Raw genomic sequence first — 19,136 nt, 5'->3', positions numbered from 1 at the left:
ATATATATATAGAGAGAGAGAGAGAGAGAGAGAGATAATTAGCTTACAGTAGACTTGAGGTTGCTATTTTGAAATTGATTGATTTTAATATTGGTTTCAGATTATGACAGAATTCATCAGATCTATCCGATGATGCAATTAACGATTTATTTGATATAGGCGTTGCCTTTAAGCAAAAATCAACAACAACAACGATTTATTTACTGGTGATGTTTACTATAACTTGATGTTAACTTGATTGCTACGCTCAGCTATAGGTGAGTGTTACTTATTATTAAATCAGTCTATGAAAATATATTTATTTATTTTATTTTATTTTTAATATGCACTTACCACAAGCTATGCACACAGCTTGTTTTCTGTTGTTCAATTCTTCAGGTCAGCAATCGTTCTCTTAAACATTTCCCCTGTCTGGTAATCATCCTGACACAGTTCCTCTCTTAACCAAGAAGTGGATTGGTCCAATACTTTCTTTCCACTTATACATAAAGGCGTTGTAATACGGTAGTCCTTCTCGGTCAGCTCAATTCTGCTAGAACAAAGACCCCTGTTTCACTTAGCAGCTTGACCCTCAGTACCTTTTTTAAGGAAGTATACGCTAGTAAAATTTTCTCACCGCTCTCGAATTCCGTACTGTTTCATCAAAGCGGATCGTTGCTTTTAACTTGTTTAAACTGAACATTCCTCCCGAGAATTTGTGGTATCCAGCGATCACCTCGTGAGAAAGTTATGTTTCATGTAGGTGGATTTCTTTGGAACCTGTGGATTGCGGGTGGCGCCGGTTCGAATCCGGGAGTTAACTTTTTTTCAGTAAACTTGACAACCCACCATGGTTAGAATAGGTTGGTCACCTCTAGATAATGTTTGTCATTCAGAATCACAAACATAGTACTATTAAAAAGAAAACAAAATCTGTACATCTAAAGCCCGTGAAGGATCAGAGGTGCAGTATTTTGTAATGAAATACTGTTACTACTAGACCAATGATTGTGCAAGGAGGGAATTTAGTCAGAATCACGTTCGACCGCAATTTTTTTACAATTAACAGTACTCACTTTATGAGGGTGGGTGGACGCCGGAAGGCTTCCGAACCCACGAGGCTGACTCAATGGCTAGAGTGAGACTATTATTAGGACATATCTAATAACAAAGGTATATCATAAGAAAGGTGTATCAAAGTTTCATATACCTCTCTTCTAGAGGTGAGCTCTGTTGCACTCAGGTGCATAGGGGACATTGAAGGAGCATCCTATCCTATGATATCCACATTTTCATTTCTCCGTTGCATTTATGGCTCGGAGGTAAGAGAGATAGCCACCATCCAGGTATTGTTTGAACAGGGCTTCTTACCTGCCCTTCGGTCGGCCCCACTAAACACAGTTGTCTTATTGCAAAAGCTTCTCTTCCTGCATATATATGAGCCGGTGACTATCAATTATTAATACCTTAAATAACTATTTAATTAAAATTAACTACTTCCTAATCCATTATTGTTAATCATATCAGTTATTAAATCAGGAATTTTGTTCCGTTTTTATAATAAACAAATATACATCATAAATACCAAAGTAAATAAAAAAAAAAGGAAAAATATAATTAATATTTAAAAGTATCTATAAGTAAATAAATAACTTTGTTAGTTTTGATTTTCATTTGAATGTACGTCAATTCATATTCATTAGAATCACTTTAAATGATAATTCATTTGAATAAATGTTTATTTTTCATTTTGCTTAGCAGGATATGGTGCGGGCTCGGGATCTACATGGTACACCAATCGGATGATCGTGAACAAAGGATGAGGAAGGTGGGATTATTATGGCTGTGGAAAGTACAAAATGTAATTCGATGCCATAACTTTTTCATAATGAATCTATAATCACTACGCTGCTAAAGTAAGTTGTATGTGTAAACATTTTTTTCGGGCACCAATGAAAAATTAAGAAACAAGACATTTACTGGGTTTTATTACAAGTTTAAATAAAAATTAAATATATTGCAGAAACTTCATTACAGTAATGGATTTGGAATTATACTGTGCCACATGTAGTCTTGTCAACCTGAATAAAAGTAGCGGAACACTTTGCTAAAAAAATACTAATTTATAAATAAAGGATTGACTATGTTTGATCTTTGAGAAGAAATAGGAGCTAAGTGTAGGAGGTTGTATGCCATATAATTTCATTAGCTTATGGCGATTTGGATACTAGGAAGCTTTACATCAAAAAGAGAACTGACTCCTATGGTAGCGACGCGGATGGAGGAGCAGACCAACGAACTGAGATACATTTACCAGGATGGTCGACACATTTGACAGAAGCATCGTCTGGTGGCCATTTGGATATTGTCAAGCTTCTCATTGACTGAGGAGCACCTCTGAGTGATAGGGATGTTCATGTGTAGTCTGTCCTATTCCAGACAGAAGGAAATGGATATGTTCCAATTGCGTCTTTACTGTGAAAGTTGTCGAGGAGCAAATCCATGAGTAAGGATCGATTTGGTAGGATAATACAAATGAAAGCGTCTACTTATGATCGATTGGATGTGGTGAATCTTCTCATTTAGCGAGGAATGCCTCTCAAAGCTAAGGATGATTTTGAACGGACTACCTCCTGCCTGGAAGCAATACCACATTTTGGTAGAGCATAATCCAAGACGAGAGAGCACGTGCTGTGATGCCTCTAATGTTTACATCTGATTTGATGTCACGAAGCTTTTAAATCACCGAGGAGTACTAGTTTGGGGATAATTTTAAAAGGCTGCTTTAGCAGAATTTGTTTGTTCCAGATTGGATATGATGAACCTCCTCATTGAGTGAAGACCTCCTTTTAATATTAAGGTTAGTTAAGAATGGACTGTCTTAAATTTAATAAGCTATGATTAATCTAAGTAATATTTTGTACGTAGATTTTCAGCTAATCAGTCAAAGTGGCAATTAAGTACATATATTTGGTACCTGCTTTTAACATATGCAATTGTTTACAGACTGGGTCCAGTTTCATAATGAAATCTAATAGAATTAGTTGATAGTACAAGTATAGAAATTAGTGTGGTAATAATACTAATACCTATTTTTTTCATGATAGAGATGACTATTAGTGATACAGGAATTAAAAAATACTAAAGTACAAGTTACTATTGTACAAGTCTGTGTAATTGAATTAAGATAAATCTACAAGACTAATAGTATTAGTTTGTACTTTATTATGAAGCAGGGCCCTGGTCGTTCTGATAAAGGCTCAGATATTTTCCTAAAAATCTTCTTTTTAATTAAAGCTTTGCTATATTTCTCTGTTTTTTAAATTTCCTCTGATTGATACGCTGAAGTTCTAAAATTAACATATAATCTATAGATTTAAAAATCTATGATCCATGAAAGATGCGTGTTCTTTAAGTAAGATTGTTGATAATTGTTTAACAATCGGTCACATTTGTTATGATTAGTGAAGGCAACAAATACTTATTTGACTAGATTTATATAAAGCATGAAAACAACTAAGCTGCGTCTTCAGCTTTTTCATTTCCAACTACTTTACTACGCAATCGTTATTCTATCATTTCATGCTAGAAATGTTAATCAATATTTATATGGATAAATATTTATGTGAATAAATATTTATATTTATAATATAAGGTATATTTATCCGGATTATCTCTATAGTAAGTTTGGTGAGTCAATTCATTTTTTTTTTTCTTTTGAGGTTAATGACTTCCAATTTAATGAAATTTTTATTAAAATTATCACCACATGATACAACGTTTCGGGACCACTGTTCCATATTCATGCACCTTAAACCTCATAATTTCTTCTAGGAAATCATGTCATAATTTGTGCACCTTCACGAATCCTTAGCACAGCCATCACTCTATATCTATAGATATTGTCAGATATTTGGTTGAAACTCCTATTTACTAAAATAGCTAAAATAAATTTCAAAAGGTATAGTAAATTATTGTACAGTATAGTAAACACGCTAGGATATATAAATTTACAAATTTAATAAAATAATAATATAATAAAACACATATATGTTCTTCTTACTACCATCTTCTATAAACAGGAAAGGGTTTTTTAAATTCTAATTTCATCTAATTACATGATTATCGATCAATTATTATTTATAATTCAATTCAATATTTTGTATAATTCCAAATTTGTTTGTATACTATTTCTTTTCAATTTTGTTTCTCTAAATGTTGGTAGTATCTCTGTCATTCTATAGCCCTGATGAAGACCTAAAAGGCAGGTCGAAACGTCGGCATAAATAAATATCTTTTTGTTTATTTAAGTTGTTCTTTGGTGACCGCATCTCCCTCCTCCCGACCATCTTCTCCAATTAGTAATCTACAGTCAACTATCTGCACCTCAATTTAAACAATGAACAATGTTATTAGGTTTATCAGATACCATATATTTTACATAATTAATAAACATATATTTTATAGTATGTATGTAAAAAGCAGTTTAATGTTCCTGAATACAGTAATTTATGTGTCCTGAGATCAAGGGGGATATTCGAGAAAGTTGATAAAGAGGGTTAGAGAAGTAATATAGTGAGGGCAAACATCTCTTTATAAGCCGCTGTTCTCACTGTCCTTTCATCTCTCAATACTCTCATTCTCAGAGCTCTGTGTTAATTCTTGGCCAGCCTTCTCGCTTTTGAACCAGTTTCCAAAATTGTTCCAGCTCTGGACGATATTAAATTGTGGCGAGAAAGTTGACCTGCGTAGTTTCATCAGAATTAGGCAGGGCTTGCTAGCTAATCCTATCAAAGTCAGGCATGATGGCCACGTTATGTTTCTAATGTCCTAGTGATAATCGAGGAGTACCGTTACAATACAACTGAAGAAAGCTTATTTCAATTTGGGTAAAACAAAAATAAATAAATAAACTTCCATTCTTTTTTACATACTATCTCACATCTTAGCTGTTAACGTTTTGAGCTTTTTACCCCCTAATCGGAATCATAACATTAACATAAATCAAAGAAGAAAACTTATTTATATTTTTTATTAATATGTTCTCTTTTTTTTCTATTCATTATTTGATTGCTCGAATATAAAGTTCAAGAATTTTCAGAGAGAAATACCTCACTTAGCCACGCTGCCTAAATACATTGGGTTGCTATAACACTTTCAAACAATAATTATCAATTAACTGGCTTCAATTTCATTTTTTTACTATATAAATATCCTCCTTCTCGCACAAAGCCAAATAACAATTTGCCAATTCATCCAATACATTATTTACCCTGTTTCACTCCTTCATACCTCTCCTCTCAAGTTATACGCAACAGCCGTTTGATCAATTTGGCAAATTAACAGAAATCACAAACATAAAAACAAAAAAGCAAAGCATAAAAAACAAAAAAAAAACAGAAACAACACAATCACTACAGTAGAACGGTTTACTAAAAAAAAATTAAATTAATTTAAAAAGAACTAAGACATAAATTTAAAGAACATATAAATGAATAAATAAGTTAGAACACACAAATAAATGGGTTTAAAAAACACACAAATGAATATTATCAGAGTTAGCTCCCATGGAAGTGATGAATAATACCCGGGGAGTCAACAACTAGGTCTTCTAAGGAAATCCTTGTTTTATCAGATATTGCTCCACAAGATCCAAACTGTCCTTGTGATCTTCAAAGCAGATGCTGTTATCAAATAAACTGTACTGCAGTCGTCAGAATCGACCAGAGATAAGACCGACAGGTGTTTCACACGCTGACGCCGTTCGGAACCGCTGGACATTCCTAGTCTTCGGCAGCCTAAACAGCAGGGATAGCGATAAGTCGGTCTCGAGAGCTGGAGAAGTAGTACGTTACATATTGTGAGTCAAAACCGTAAAAATAAGTACGCCTGCTATCTTTCAGTAGGCACTACAACCCTGCGAAGGGTCCTGGCATCCACTATGAGCCTCCGCCATCCGGCTCGGTACCACACCATCCATCCACCGGAGCTTGGGCCGTCCAACTCTTTCAGGACAATGGATTTCTTCTTTCATGACTCTTTTAGGCATTTCACCAGGACTCATCCGTGCAACATGCCCTGCCCACCCATGGCGTCCCAGCCTAACTAAGGTCATAATACCTATATCCTGGAGCAGTTCTTAGAGTTCCTTATTTCTTCTTCTTCTCCAGCCTTCCTCATCAATTACCGGCCCATAAATTCTTCGAAGGATCTTCCTCTCGGAGACCAACAGATTATTTCTATTCTGTGTGGATAGGATCCTTGTCTGGGAGGCGTATGTTAGGACAGCCCTAATAAGAGTTTTATATAAATAGACCTTTGTTTTCTTGCTAATGATCTTACTCCATAAACTGTTTTAACAGACCAAAATAGCATCGATTATCCTTCGCTTTATTTCAGTGGAACATAATTTGTTGCTGTGACCTGAGATCCAAGGTGAGGAAACTCCTCCATTTTCTCTCTGCAGGCTCAAGAAAGACTCGGTAAGCACAGTAAAAGATCGCGCCATAATATCAAGGTCATCCGCATAACCGAGCAGTTGGATATGGTGCCGTTATTCTGGATACCTGATTCTCTCACTACTTTTTCCAGGATCAAATGAAACAGGAGGCACGCTAGAGCATCTTCTTGCTTAGTCCTTTATTTGAGCCAAATTCAGAAGAGTGTTCAGACTGTATGCAGACCCTGCATCTAACATCTCTCATAGTCATTTTCATAAGGCGTATAAGCTTTGAAGGAACCTTCATTTCTCTGATTGCCTCGTATAACATAGGACGCTTGATACTGTCATACGCCTTCCTGAAATCAACGAACAAGTGGTGGGTAGGGGTCTTATGTTCATGGGCCCTTTCCATGATTAGTCTAAGGGTATGAATTTGGTCGGCTGTACGGCTGCTATGTCCGTTTAAATGCATGCTGTTTTCAATTCGAATGCATGAATTTCTACACTGTCTGCATCCATGAACCACATGGAAGTGACTCCTTCGCTGAAGTCACCTTCGTTAAAGTCGCAATATTTTGCAAATTAGTCCATTATCATTAATAACCTAAGGAGCCACGGTAGATCTGTTGGGTACTCCGTATCACTCTAGGGATGCGCGGTACCCCCGGGTTGGTATGAGGCTAGTTACTTTAAGGACCCGAGTACGAAACCGGCTGGACAGAAAATCGTTTTCTGTTTCTGTCAATTCCTGTGGGTTCTGGATTCCTCCTAGGATTCACCCAGCCTCATAAATTAGGTAAAAATCTGGCGGTCGAGCGTGATTCTGATCAAATCACCTCCTTGCAAAACCGTTGGTCTAGTAACAGTACTTCATTACATAGTACTGAGCCCTTGACCCTTCAGGGGTTGTAGTGGTACAGATTTTAATTTAATTATAATTTAAAACTGGAAAAGGCTTCTATGGGTCTAATAAATAATCTCACTCCACTAATCCCTTTTTAAAAAGAACTGAATTGGCATGGAATTATATACAATTAACAAGTCATGAAAACACTAATTACTGCACTCAGACTACTCGACTAGGCTAAACTAAACTACAGATGGAACTAATCTCTGACGTAATGATCTATTGGCGAGCCTACATATGTAAATCAGGGAGTGCTGAACCGATAAGGGTTGGTTTGAGTATTTATCCGTCTCAAGTATATTTGTGTGAACCGATTTTAAGAGGGATTACATATTTCCCTGAAAGTCTCGGGTATTCCATAAATTCTCAAATAAGCTATTAGGCAACTCTAAGTAACCACTTAAATAAAAACCCTACGCTAGATTCCTAAAAACATCAAATATTCTTGACTAACTTTATTTATCAGTTTACAATTCTGATTATCAGCAATACGTCACAAATCGTGATGAAATATGATAAATATAAAATAATTTACATTGCTAATTTTTTCTTATCCTGACTGATGACATACAAAATTGTTGGTTAATATTTTTTTTATTTTAAACATTAAAAGAAAATTAGTTCGTTTGAAAAATCCCTACAAATTATTCAAGCCTTGGTAATCCATATCGAATTAAGCTCTTAACGTCGAGATTATGCCCGAAAATCGAGATAAATTATCATAACAAATTACAATATAATTACGTTTAAAACTTTATATAAAAGAGGCATTAATAATTACACCGTTGGATGGGTCTTGTTTAGAAACAGAAATTAAAAAAAAAAAAAAGCAAAAAGGTGTGCTATCAATCAAAGTTAACTTCTCCTTTCTTCTCCAACTCTTTCACCTTATTTTTTACCAACTTTCCACATTTCAAACTTCTTACTCCATTTTTCCTTTTTCATTCTTTCATAGTTACTTAAATTATACGCGTTTGAAAACAAGTATACAACAATCAATAATATATAGATCATTAGAAATCGGAGATATGTTGGCTATATACGTTGATATGAACCCAGGTTGGTTACTGGCATCGAAGTTATTTAATAACAGATGGTATTTTTATAACAATTCTCGCATATTGTGTTTATTCCAATATTTTAATAAGCTCACAACTGCCTGTTGGTCGTTTGCGTCGCACTTGGACGAGTCGCAATGAGTGATTGGATGCCCTGAATGTGGAACGGGTCCCATAGAGTAGCCTTCCCCAGTATCCTCACTATTAGATTGATCAAATTATAATAAAGGTTTTTTTTATAATATATACCAATCATTTAGAATTTAATCTTTGATGGTAATTGGTCTCCTCCGAAGTATCTAATGCACCCGTTTCTATATTTAGCTCATTCCAAAACTTTATTCTACGGCCTATTGCCTCTTGGAATGGAAAATCGTCGTTTCTATTGAAATTCTCAATGTTACCCGTGTGTATGTAAATGTGTATAACAGTGTCAAAAAATAAATTTTTATCAGCACTAGGCCCCACAATTACTTCCATTACCTTATATAATTTTTGTAAACATTATCTTATTCTTTCTTCGTCTTCGTCAAATTGATAATTTAATAACCGTACCATTATAATAGCACTTTACTTTGGATAATAAAATTTCTAGCTCATATGTCGTTGTCATACGTGTAAATATTGGTCTTTTATCTTTATACTAATGTAGTAGTTGAATGTCATATCGAAAAAAATATTAATTTAATTTCATGATATAGCACCCATATAAAATTTATCAGACTTCGATACTAGGGAATGATTCTCATGCTGCCGTCCATAACTCTACGGCGGTGCTTGTTTCAGGTAGTCCATGTTGGCGATTTTTATACCGAGATAGGTCTCAGTATCCCTATTCTCCACAGGAATACGCGACCATTTGGTTTGGCCTGCGATACTGTAAAACATTGTTAGCACCATGACTGAGTATTCAGAAAGTTTCCGGATTCTGGTTCCCGGAACTTTGAAGCAAACCAAGTCTCCGAATCTCCGCTGAGACTTGATCCGTCGACATCTGTGGACGATGTGGTGGTGTTCTCACCCGCAAGGCGAAAGTCGACATTTTGGGGAGGAGTATATCTTTTAATGATCGGGTAATTACTAGGACCCAAATAATTATGCAGTGTCCACCACGATATATTTATTTTTAAAAATCTCTTAAAACATTCGTAGCCTACCGTAGCGTTAGGATCCCTCTCCCCATAATAGTCTTTATTTAGTAGTCAGATAGTCTTTAGCCAGACATAAATTAAAAATCAGTATCGGTGTCGAACTCACGCCCTTATTATTATTAACAATGCATTTAATAAACGTACTTTCTATTTTATATTTGTATGACTAGATCGAGACTACTGTTAAAACTTACCTTTTGCTAAAAATACGAATCACCTTATTTGTAAGTGGTTCCGCCATTTTCCACCTACCAAGAGGTTCAGACGCCGAAAAAACTCCAAATCTTCATCGTTAGATCGCAGGTAATCTATGGGTTATCTTTCATGTCTGTACTGATTGCTGTCCGCCTAAGGAAGTTATTCATAAAATTATCTCTGTAATTAGTAGCTGCTCCTTTTTCAATTAAAATCTTTATCACTTCAAGTCGAAAATAAGCAGAGCAAAACTTTGTAACACAATATGCAATCTTGATATTTCTAAATGTTATTTGGTGTAACAGGAATTCCACCCCTGAAGTTTGTTCCCCATTTGCTCCATGGTATAAGGTAGTCTATTCATAATTATCCTTCCCATTGAGAGGAGCTCTTCGGTAATTGAGATCCGATGCTTCACAATCCAATCGACAATAAGCAGACGCTATCATTTGTATCGCTCTACCAAGTCCTTTCTTTACTTCTCGATTTGCTTCTTAGTTTCACTGCACTGCCACCATTGGAGTCTACTCATTCGCTGCAGTAGGAAATAAAACAGACTCTCTATAGTTCTATACATCATTAAGAATTGTTTCTCCGTCAATAAGAAGCTTCACCTCATCCAATCAATAATAAGCAGACGTTTTCATTTGTATCGCTCTACCATGTCCTGCTAAGTTATTTTTTAAGTTCTTCTCGGTTCCACAGCACTACCACCATTTGAGTCTACTCATTCGCTGCTATAGGAAATAAAACAGACTGTCTATACTTATCTGTATCATTAAAAATTGTTTCTCCGTAAATGAAAAGTTTCACCGGATCCAATCGATAATAAGAAGACGCTTTCATTTTTATTTTCCTGCTAAGTCATTTCTTAAGTTCTGGATTTGCTCCTCGGTTCCACAGAACTGCTTTCATTGGAGCCTACTCATTCGCTGCTGTAAGAAATAAAACAAATTGTCTATAATTATCTCTATCATTAAGAGTTATTCATCCGTCAATAAGAAGCTTAACAATATCCGAATGGCCACCAGACGACGCCTCTATGAGATGTGTCAACATCCAACTATTTTGGTTCCTAGGTATGCTTCACCTTCCATCCGTAGTGGTACCAAAAGAGTGAGTTCTCTCTTTGCTGCGTGATGAAGTGCAGTTTCCCCATTATTATCATCAAAATGCCGGGAGAGGTGTACCCGCGAACATTTCTCTCACAGCTATAATACAGTGACTATATATCGTCATTAAATGTATTTTATTACTATTTCCTCTGCCTAGCTGAAGCTTAGGTTCATATATAGAGAAATATTATGTATAAAAGATTTTTTCATGGTTTATTGATGACTGTTTTAATTGTAAATAATAGCTAAGAGCGTTTAGTCCTTTTTTGGAAGTCGACAACTCATCTACGTAGACACCGCTTGTGCAATATATTTTTTTCCTCTTTATTGTAAATTCCTTTGAGGCATTCTTTATGCTGTTTATAATTTTACAATCATCATTAATCTATATTTATGTTACATATTTTTTATTTTCATCGACAAGCCCATGGTTATCTGAAGTTAACTTTGAATGGCTCAACATGAAAAAAAACTTTTTACGAAAAAAGTCACTGGCAAAAGTGGGAGCAGCAATATGTTTCTACTCGTTTATTAATGAATCTAATTATTTATCTGATATTTTTTAAATATCTCCTAATCCACATGTGTCCCTACAGCATACACAACACAATCACAAAGAATAGTATATTGAACGTAATATACAATAGTACATTGTACTAAGTATAATGTAGAAGCGAATATAATTAAATACGATTCACGCTATTGCAAACTACTTCCTGATAAACGATAAATATAAAAATAATTACAGTGCTTTCACTACGCTCAAGTACCCTTTTTGTACAGTTCAGATTAGGATAGTTGTTACCAAAAATATCGGTATCTTTTATAGGCACTCATCCGTAAATGAGTATAAACATGAGTCCTTGTCATGGCATATCTTTCCATATGACCTCTCCAACACCCCAACATTGCTCTAATTATGCCAATGTGGCTAGTTTCTGTAGCATATTATAGAGTAGTGAATACATGTTTATTCTTATATATTTCATTGAGACGCTCCTTAGTTAATAAGAACTTTAACGACATCCAAATGGTTCGATACGCTAGCATAAGTTCTTCACAGCGTGATACAAGCATCCAGATGTTCCACTCACTCCGGCAGTGCTATCTCAGTGATTCTCAGCGATTTCAATAAATGGGTTTTAGAGATAATACTCTATTAATGAGAAGCTTCACAACATTGAAATCGCAATAAGATGATGCAAACATGAGAGGTGCCATTTTCCCATAGCCGTTAGATCTGCCCCACATTCCAACAGTGCTCGCACGTGTCCAACATGTTATAAAGTGTCTATTTTGTGCTGTTTAAATGTAGAATAATCGACCCAAGCAAATGGGTTTCTTTTAGAGGTAACCCTAGGTCAATGAGAAGTTGAACAGCTCTATTCTGAACTGTTATCATTTTGTTTTCGTATAATGAAAGTTATAGGGGTCAAACTATTCCTCGTCTATCTTCGTAAGTATGAATAAGACTGAGATCAGCTGAACCCATTTGTATATTACAATACATATGTTGAGATTCCGGTTATGTGGATTCGTGAGTATCCTGGAACATGTACACTTTTTGGATTACTCCAGTCTTGTAACGTATTTCTTGAGAAGAGCATTGCGTCGGATATTTCATATACTCTTCCCATGAGAGTTTATGAGTACTCATGCTTCAAGTACCGTCTATAGTGGCTCACTCATGCCAGCTGTGGCCGCAATGTGGAAGTAAGTGTTACCTATAAGCAAATGGTTTCAACTTTTCCACCTCCCAGTAATAATTCCTTTTTAGATGGAATGCCATAATTTTTAATTTTGTTACACCAGTTCCGTTGAAACGATCAAAACTTGTATTCGGGAACCTGAGAACAGCTATAGAGAACGTGCTCCCAGTCTTACTACCAAATGTAAGCTCTCCCCATCCTGACTTCTGATTCAGAAGGTTCGCCGTTGACAACTCGTTTAGTTGTTATGGAGATGATTTCACAAGCACTGTTGTCAGCCACAGAATTTCTTAAGACGTGCTCAGAAACATCTGAAATGTAAATAATAAATTATAAATGTGAACATAATAATTATAATTTTATAAGTTCCTCATTATGGGTTGATATTAATAATGATGATTGCTTAGAACTACATCTATAAAAATATTAAAAACAGAAACATATTATATATATATTTTTTTTAATATGCTTGTATACCACTGCATATGAATTTATATATTTTTCATATCTTCAGAATTTATTTTTATTTGCGGTTGTAAAAGAACTAGAATCACCAAATGAGCTGTAAAATTTAGGCAAGACATGGGTTGGCTTGAGGAAAGCCCAGTGCTGCATTCTCCTGACGTTCAAGTGAACTATTAGATCACACTAAGAGATCCCTCATTCAACTCCTCTTCAGCCCACACCGAGTTGCGTTAGAGATGTCATTCAAATTTATTAAAATGTCCATGTAATTTGTCTTAAAACCGTTCGTAAGTCATAAGAATGTAGTTCATTACAATCGAAATGCGTAAGTCGGTTTGAATGGTTTCGTTTGAAACGTAGGGTGGGTTAATAGCCAGTCATAAAAATTGCGATTAAAAAGTTTATATTGTTTGAATTTGAGTCTCTTTAGACGGTCTATAAATTTGGCAAGCTTAAGTTCATATAGGTTTCAATAAATAATTGTATACGTTAAATTTATGTCTGAAGGATAATTTAAAACGTCTATGTAGTATAGAATATAATAGTTTCAGGCGGAAATTTAGCATTTTACGTTGTGTCTTGACGTGTAGCCTCACGCCAACCTTCTTTTTTTAACTTATTTAGGACTTACTTATAAAAATACGAACGTCCTAAATAAGTTACATTATAAATAAACTTAAAGAAGTTATAAATTTGATTCAGTAAGTAGCACGATTAAAAAATAAATACGTAAAGTATAAATTCTTCTACCTCTATCTTCAATTTTGATTATAGATATTTTACGTTTGTGTTACTAACATTATATTTCTTAATTGTTTTTGGTCTATATATTTTGTGGCCATGCATTGTTATATATTCTCGCTTGGTATAGCACATAAGTAAACAATTTCAAGTAACAACTCCTAGCTGGTGCTACGTACTCCGCAAAAATTATTTCCTGACCTTAGATTTACCACTCTACGTGTACAAACATATTTATGATATTTAAACACTATTCAAACTATCTCAAGGTGAATCGCATGGCTATCCGAATAGTAATATATATTAATTATACTACATAATAATTTTTTTTTAAAAAAAAGAACTTAAACTTCATTTAACTTGTTTTGATTGGTTAATCGTAATATCAAAAGATTTCAAGATTTAGTTGATTCAATTAAGTGACTTAGATAGCGTTATGTTACATGAAATGAGAACCTTAGTGGAATACTAGACAGCAATGTATGACCATGATGGATATAGAACAACCTGTACAATGTTTAAATATACAATAAATATTACAGATTAATTATAAATATTTACCTTCGATTGCAACATTATCAAATATGCAACAGTGCATCCATAGCAAAACTTCAAATAGTGCATCTAGCTGAGCCTATGCCACTTTCATGACCGAAATCTGAATTCGTCAACAAGGACATGGAAATGTGCTCCTTTAGCGTCAGAGGTGCTAGGACCGCAGTTACTGGAGTAGGGGAGGAGCTGCTTAATATCCTGAATATGGGTTTCCGGTCCTCCCACGTGAAGTCCATTCATGATCCTTCTAATGCTTTGACATATAATTGTGGAATCGACTGTATTTGTACTAGAATCGGGAATTCAGGAAGTCCTGAAAAGTTGTTACAACTGCCTGTTGGAATCGGGTAGTTTGCATATTCCTCAAAGCCGTGACAAGTGATGGCATGCCCAGAATGTGGAACGGGTCCGATAGAGGGGCCTTCCCTGGTATCCTCACTTTTAAATTGATCAAATTGAGTAGATGGATGCTGTATCCCTGTAACGAACAAAGTCGAATTTCTTTTATAACATTTGGACGTTTGCCTTAGCAACGTTCTGAAACACTGAAGAACATCTATGAGTCCTTTTGCAGTGTATTCAGATAACTTGCGGATTCTGGGTCTTTAATTATAAATTATAAATATTTACCTTCGGTTGCAGCATTAATAAATATACAACGGTGCAAACATGGCGAACTAATGCAACTAGCTGAGCCTATACCAGTTTCATGAACGAAATCTGAAATCGTCAACAAGGACATGGAAGAGTGCTTCTTCAGCCAGAGTCAGAGGTGCTTGAACCGCAATTGCTGGAGCAACAGAGGAGCTGCTTAATACCCTCAGCAAGGGTTTTAAGTCCATGCATGATTATCCTAATGCTTTGGTCATATAATTGTGGAATTGACGGTATTTGTACCCAAACGGTTCCAGTTGAACGGTTATTGTGGAATAGGTCCGATAGAAGGATCTTCCCCGGGGAGACCGGCCTTTCCCATCCTCACTATTAGATTGATCAAATTGAATAGACTGATGCTGCATCCCTGTAATGAACAAAATCGTAGTTCTTTTATAACATCCTAAAGTTTACTAATTTGTATTGAAATTGTTAATTTTATCTCGTTGTTCTTCTGATTTCTTTATAGACTCTATTTCTTCCAAGTGTTAAGTTTCCTGTAGATGATCTCTAACTTCAATAGTCTGTTCGATCGCGGATACTTTAAGAAAGCTGATTATTCTTTCTTTGATATAAAACGCTATTAATACTCAAAGTAGAGTTCATTGTTATCTACCGTTATTAGCCATCTGCTAGCCAATTGTTCGATCCCGCGCTGATACCATTTGATGGGATAGTTGTCAAAAAACTCTTGGAGCACAATTTCAACTTCCGAAAAATTATCTAATTTTTTTTTCCCTTGAAGAAAATGGGCCATTGATCGAAACAAGTAGTAATCCGATTGTGCGAGGTATGGGAAATTTTGGTTGTATCAGGATTTCGAACCCGTGCAGTTCTTTAAACTTTTCTTTGGTTTGACGGGAAGTGATTGCCTGTTCATGAAGAGTAAGTTCGTGAAGGACCAGCCTGCTGCAGTAGTAGACCAGCACTCTTCGTCACCTTTCCCATGGAGAGAACAAAGTTACTACCAATATCTTTCGACACACTCCTTTGCAAGTTCGCGTGTACTTATGGACGGATTCGACTCCACAGATTCCTGCAGAACTTCATCAATATCCATTAATGGCCGAATCCCCGAATCCCCTCTTCTTTTCCAACATCGTTTCTTCACTGCTAATTTTTTCAAAACAACTAACTTTGCCTCCTTGCTCCATCTTGTTTGACAGTTGATCAAGCAGGAGGAGAGCCTAGGTGCTGGTGAGTATCAATGAAATGGCGGTGTTCAACTGGTCTATATGGGCAGTGGCATGCCTAATACTCCATCTTATACACTAAGCACTTTAGTTTTATTTTAATCATAATATATCCCAAATCGTGCTTATAAATACTAATAACAAACGGGCATCGTTGAATGGTCAAAAAAATTTCGTGACAAACGTTTTGGACAAATAATTAAAAAATAAATCAAACTAGAATAACGCGTATTTATTCACCAATCACACACTTTTATAGTGCATCATATTTTGTCAAATGTAAATATAAATTTTATGATCCTTATTCCTTGAGAAATATTTCTTCAGTTTCATTTCCGCCTTATTTTATGATACATGCAATATTTCTCTAATAATTACAACAGTGTTGTAAGAGAAATAAAATAACTTATTTGTTTGTTCAAGCATCCTTAACAATAAAAATCATATCTACAAATGTAGCAAACTACATTAAGGGATAAAAGAGGACAATAACTCGAAATTTTTTTTGGGGGGGAAATTGGAATATTGAAGTTTATTTTAAATGTAATTGATAGTTTTAGTTAAGTTTGTTAATTTTACGTAGTCAAGTTATGAACTGATTACACTCAATTTTCAATAAAAGATTTTCATTCGGCAAAGAATAAAATAAAGAAAAATATTTTCAAGCATTTTATTCTTTTCCGGAAATACCTATATAACCGGAAAGATCAATCATTACGGATCATGAAATTTTTAGAAATTTGCAACCATTAATTTTTTCATTTACTGCCAAGATAACGAAGGTACAATCAATTTTAAAGAAATGGAATTATTTTGCAATCAAATATCAATTGTTCTTTCTTAAGCAAGAAATTCAATTATTATTATCTTTTATAAATGCTCCTTCCTGAATTTATTTTTAGTTTCTAGCTAACACTAATCGATACAGGTTAATATCTTCCTATATTACATATTTATCTATGTTCCTAGCCTTATATATCTCCTTGATTCATTTGTTTTACACCATTCTTGTTGTATATTTTATTCTCTCTTCTTCCTTCTTTTAGTTTTATAATGTTATTACTTTTATTATTTTTTTTCAATTATTATAACTTATGTTGTACAAATTCAACTTATAATGCTATCATGCATTACGATAATTTCATCTTAATTTATACATAGGTTTCTAAGAAAGTAATTTTTTCTGTTATTTTTAAATACCCTTCTTTTACCACCACCCGGATCATCTAACACCAGGTAAATTGAAATGAAATAGTCTTTTATTTATGCAATAAATTAAAATCATTACAAAATACAATATAAACATTTAAAGAAGATAGAGAGAATAAAAAAAATAAAAAAATTTATTTATATATATATAATAGTTGACAAAACATTAACTTCGATCAATTTTCTTTCCATCTTTCTGAATTCTTTCCTGCATAGGCCTTCCCTTTCGGGAGTAATAGTCAGCACTTCCCGGGGTAACCAGCCTTATTGGGAGGCCCGTCCTCTTGAACATATCGCTTCATCTTATCATTTGACGTCCTCTTCTTCTCCAGAGTCCATTCTGTGACAATTTTTGACCATTTGTCATCTTCGTATCGAAGGAGATGCCCTGCCCATTTCCATTTGCTCAATCTTGTCAGCTTCAGTGTGTCAGTGAGTTCTGTTTCTTTCTGGATCCAACGATTTTTTATTCGATTTCATTTCCTCACATTCACAACCAAAATTATATCTTCTGCGTGGTAGGCATTTAATAGCTTTAGAGAGCACGCAAAAAATAATCATATGGGCATGTATTGAAAATTTCTAACTATGCAATGAAATCATCATGGCTAGAAAACGTGGTGTTAAATCCTAGAGGAGGAGAAAACAAAATGTTCGATTCAATTCAAAACTTATATATTTAAGATATAAACTCTAGTAGATATGTTGTTTTAACTATTCGCTATGGCCTATATTATTTATATTACCTTCACCCAGAAAATCAATAAAACCTCTTTAATGATATGTGAATTTTAAATCTCAATACATTGAACAAAATCAGCTAACTAATTTGGGGTTTCCGTTATTTACTTTAGCCAAATTCCTTAAACTAACCAAACATTTCCTTGCTGGAAACAATTCTGCATCATCATCTGTTGTCAGTGTTAAAGTTATGCAAGAGCAATGATTGGAAAACTAAAATCCTATTGTAACTTTATTTCTCCGAGGTTCTGTTTATCTGTGGGAAATTAGGGATTCTATTTCTAGCCACTTTATAGGAAGAGGGTTACAACGATTTAATGAGATTTTGTTGTGCTAACCTAAATATACTCCAGACTTAGGTATCTTTAGCACACCATTAAACGGGATGACATAACTAAGAAGCGATTTAGTTTTAAATGGAGCACAACATTTTTTGCAACCTCAGAATCTCCAATTACTAAAACGATAACAGTCATAATTTGTTAGAATCCTTTTAAAATTGTCTACTTAGCAAAGATAATTTTATTCTGGACAGACACTGCAATATCGTTTATGAAAATATTTGTAGTATCTGGAAATATTCTTAGTTCATTTTTTTGGTTGATTATTTTAGTAATTTAACATTACTTTAATATTTAAGTATTTTTCAAAATGTTCTAATTTACTTTTAGTTAATCAGAAAATTTTCAGTTATTATGTATTTTTTTATTTTGTTAATTACATGTAACTTATAAATAATTAATTGTTTTTATATTTTATATTTTTCTGAATTTACAATTGTATTTATTCATAGTAATTTTTACATATTGTATTTTTAGTTTGTTATATTTTAAATAAATTTATTTTATTTTCTAAGCATATTTTAAATTATTCACAGTGTGTTCTTTTTTTATTGAATTATATGTTAGTAGATAAAACCAAAATTATAATACCAAATAAATTCAAGTCGTTAATGATTTAAATAAAACAAGAGAGAAATACTTTATTCATATATGCTGCCTAAATACATTAGGTTGCTATCT

The 19,136-nt window shown here is 34.2% G+C and overlaps 1 protein-coding gene and 1 long non-coding RNA gene across 5 annotated transcripts in view; one reads left to right on the top strand and one right to left on the bottom strand.

Moving 5' to 3' along the window:
- LOC106691127 (uncharacterized) overlaps window positions 1-19,136 on the top strand; it is a 62,982-nt gene that overhangs the window by 3,210 nt on the left and 40,636 nt on the right. Inside the window, exons 2-3 of one of the 3 annotated variants that reach the window (XR_001344727.2) lie at window positions 101-257; window positions 1,738-2,839. This is a non-coding gene — a long non-coding RNA (uncharacterized lncRNA). Of the gene's footprint in view, window positions 1-100; window positions 258-1,737; window positions 18,985-19,136 lie in introns of those variants that run through there. The other 2 variants (XR_001344726.2, XR_010845188.1) reach the window with 2 other exon arrangements.
- Window positions 4,244-19,136, bottom strand: part of LOC106691128 (putative ankyrin repeat protein RF_0381) — a 34,490-nt gene continuing 19,597 nt past the window's right edge. Inside the window, exon 3 of one of the 2 annotated variants that reach the window (XR_010845187.1) lies at window positions 4,244-4,359. The gene's annotated coding sequence lies outside the window, so the exon portion shown is untranslated. Of the gene's footprint in view, window positions 4,366-19,136 lie in introns of both variants that reach the window. The other variant, XR_010845186.1, reaches the window with a different exon arrangement.

Source organism: Halyomorpha halys, unplaced genomic scaffold, assembly GCF_000696795.3.
Source record: "Halyomorpha halys isolate HHAL.00 unplaced genomic scaffold, Hhal_1.1 Scaffold2093.1, whole genome shotgun sequence".
NCBI classification, from domain to species: domain Eukaryota; kingdom Metazoa; phylum Arthropoda; class Insecta; order Hemiptera; family Pentatomidae; genus Halyomorpha; species Halyomorpha halys.
This window is presented reverse-complemented; position numbering and strand designations above follow the sequence as displayed.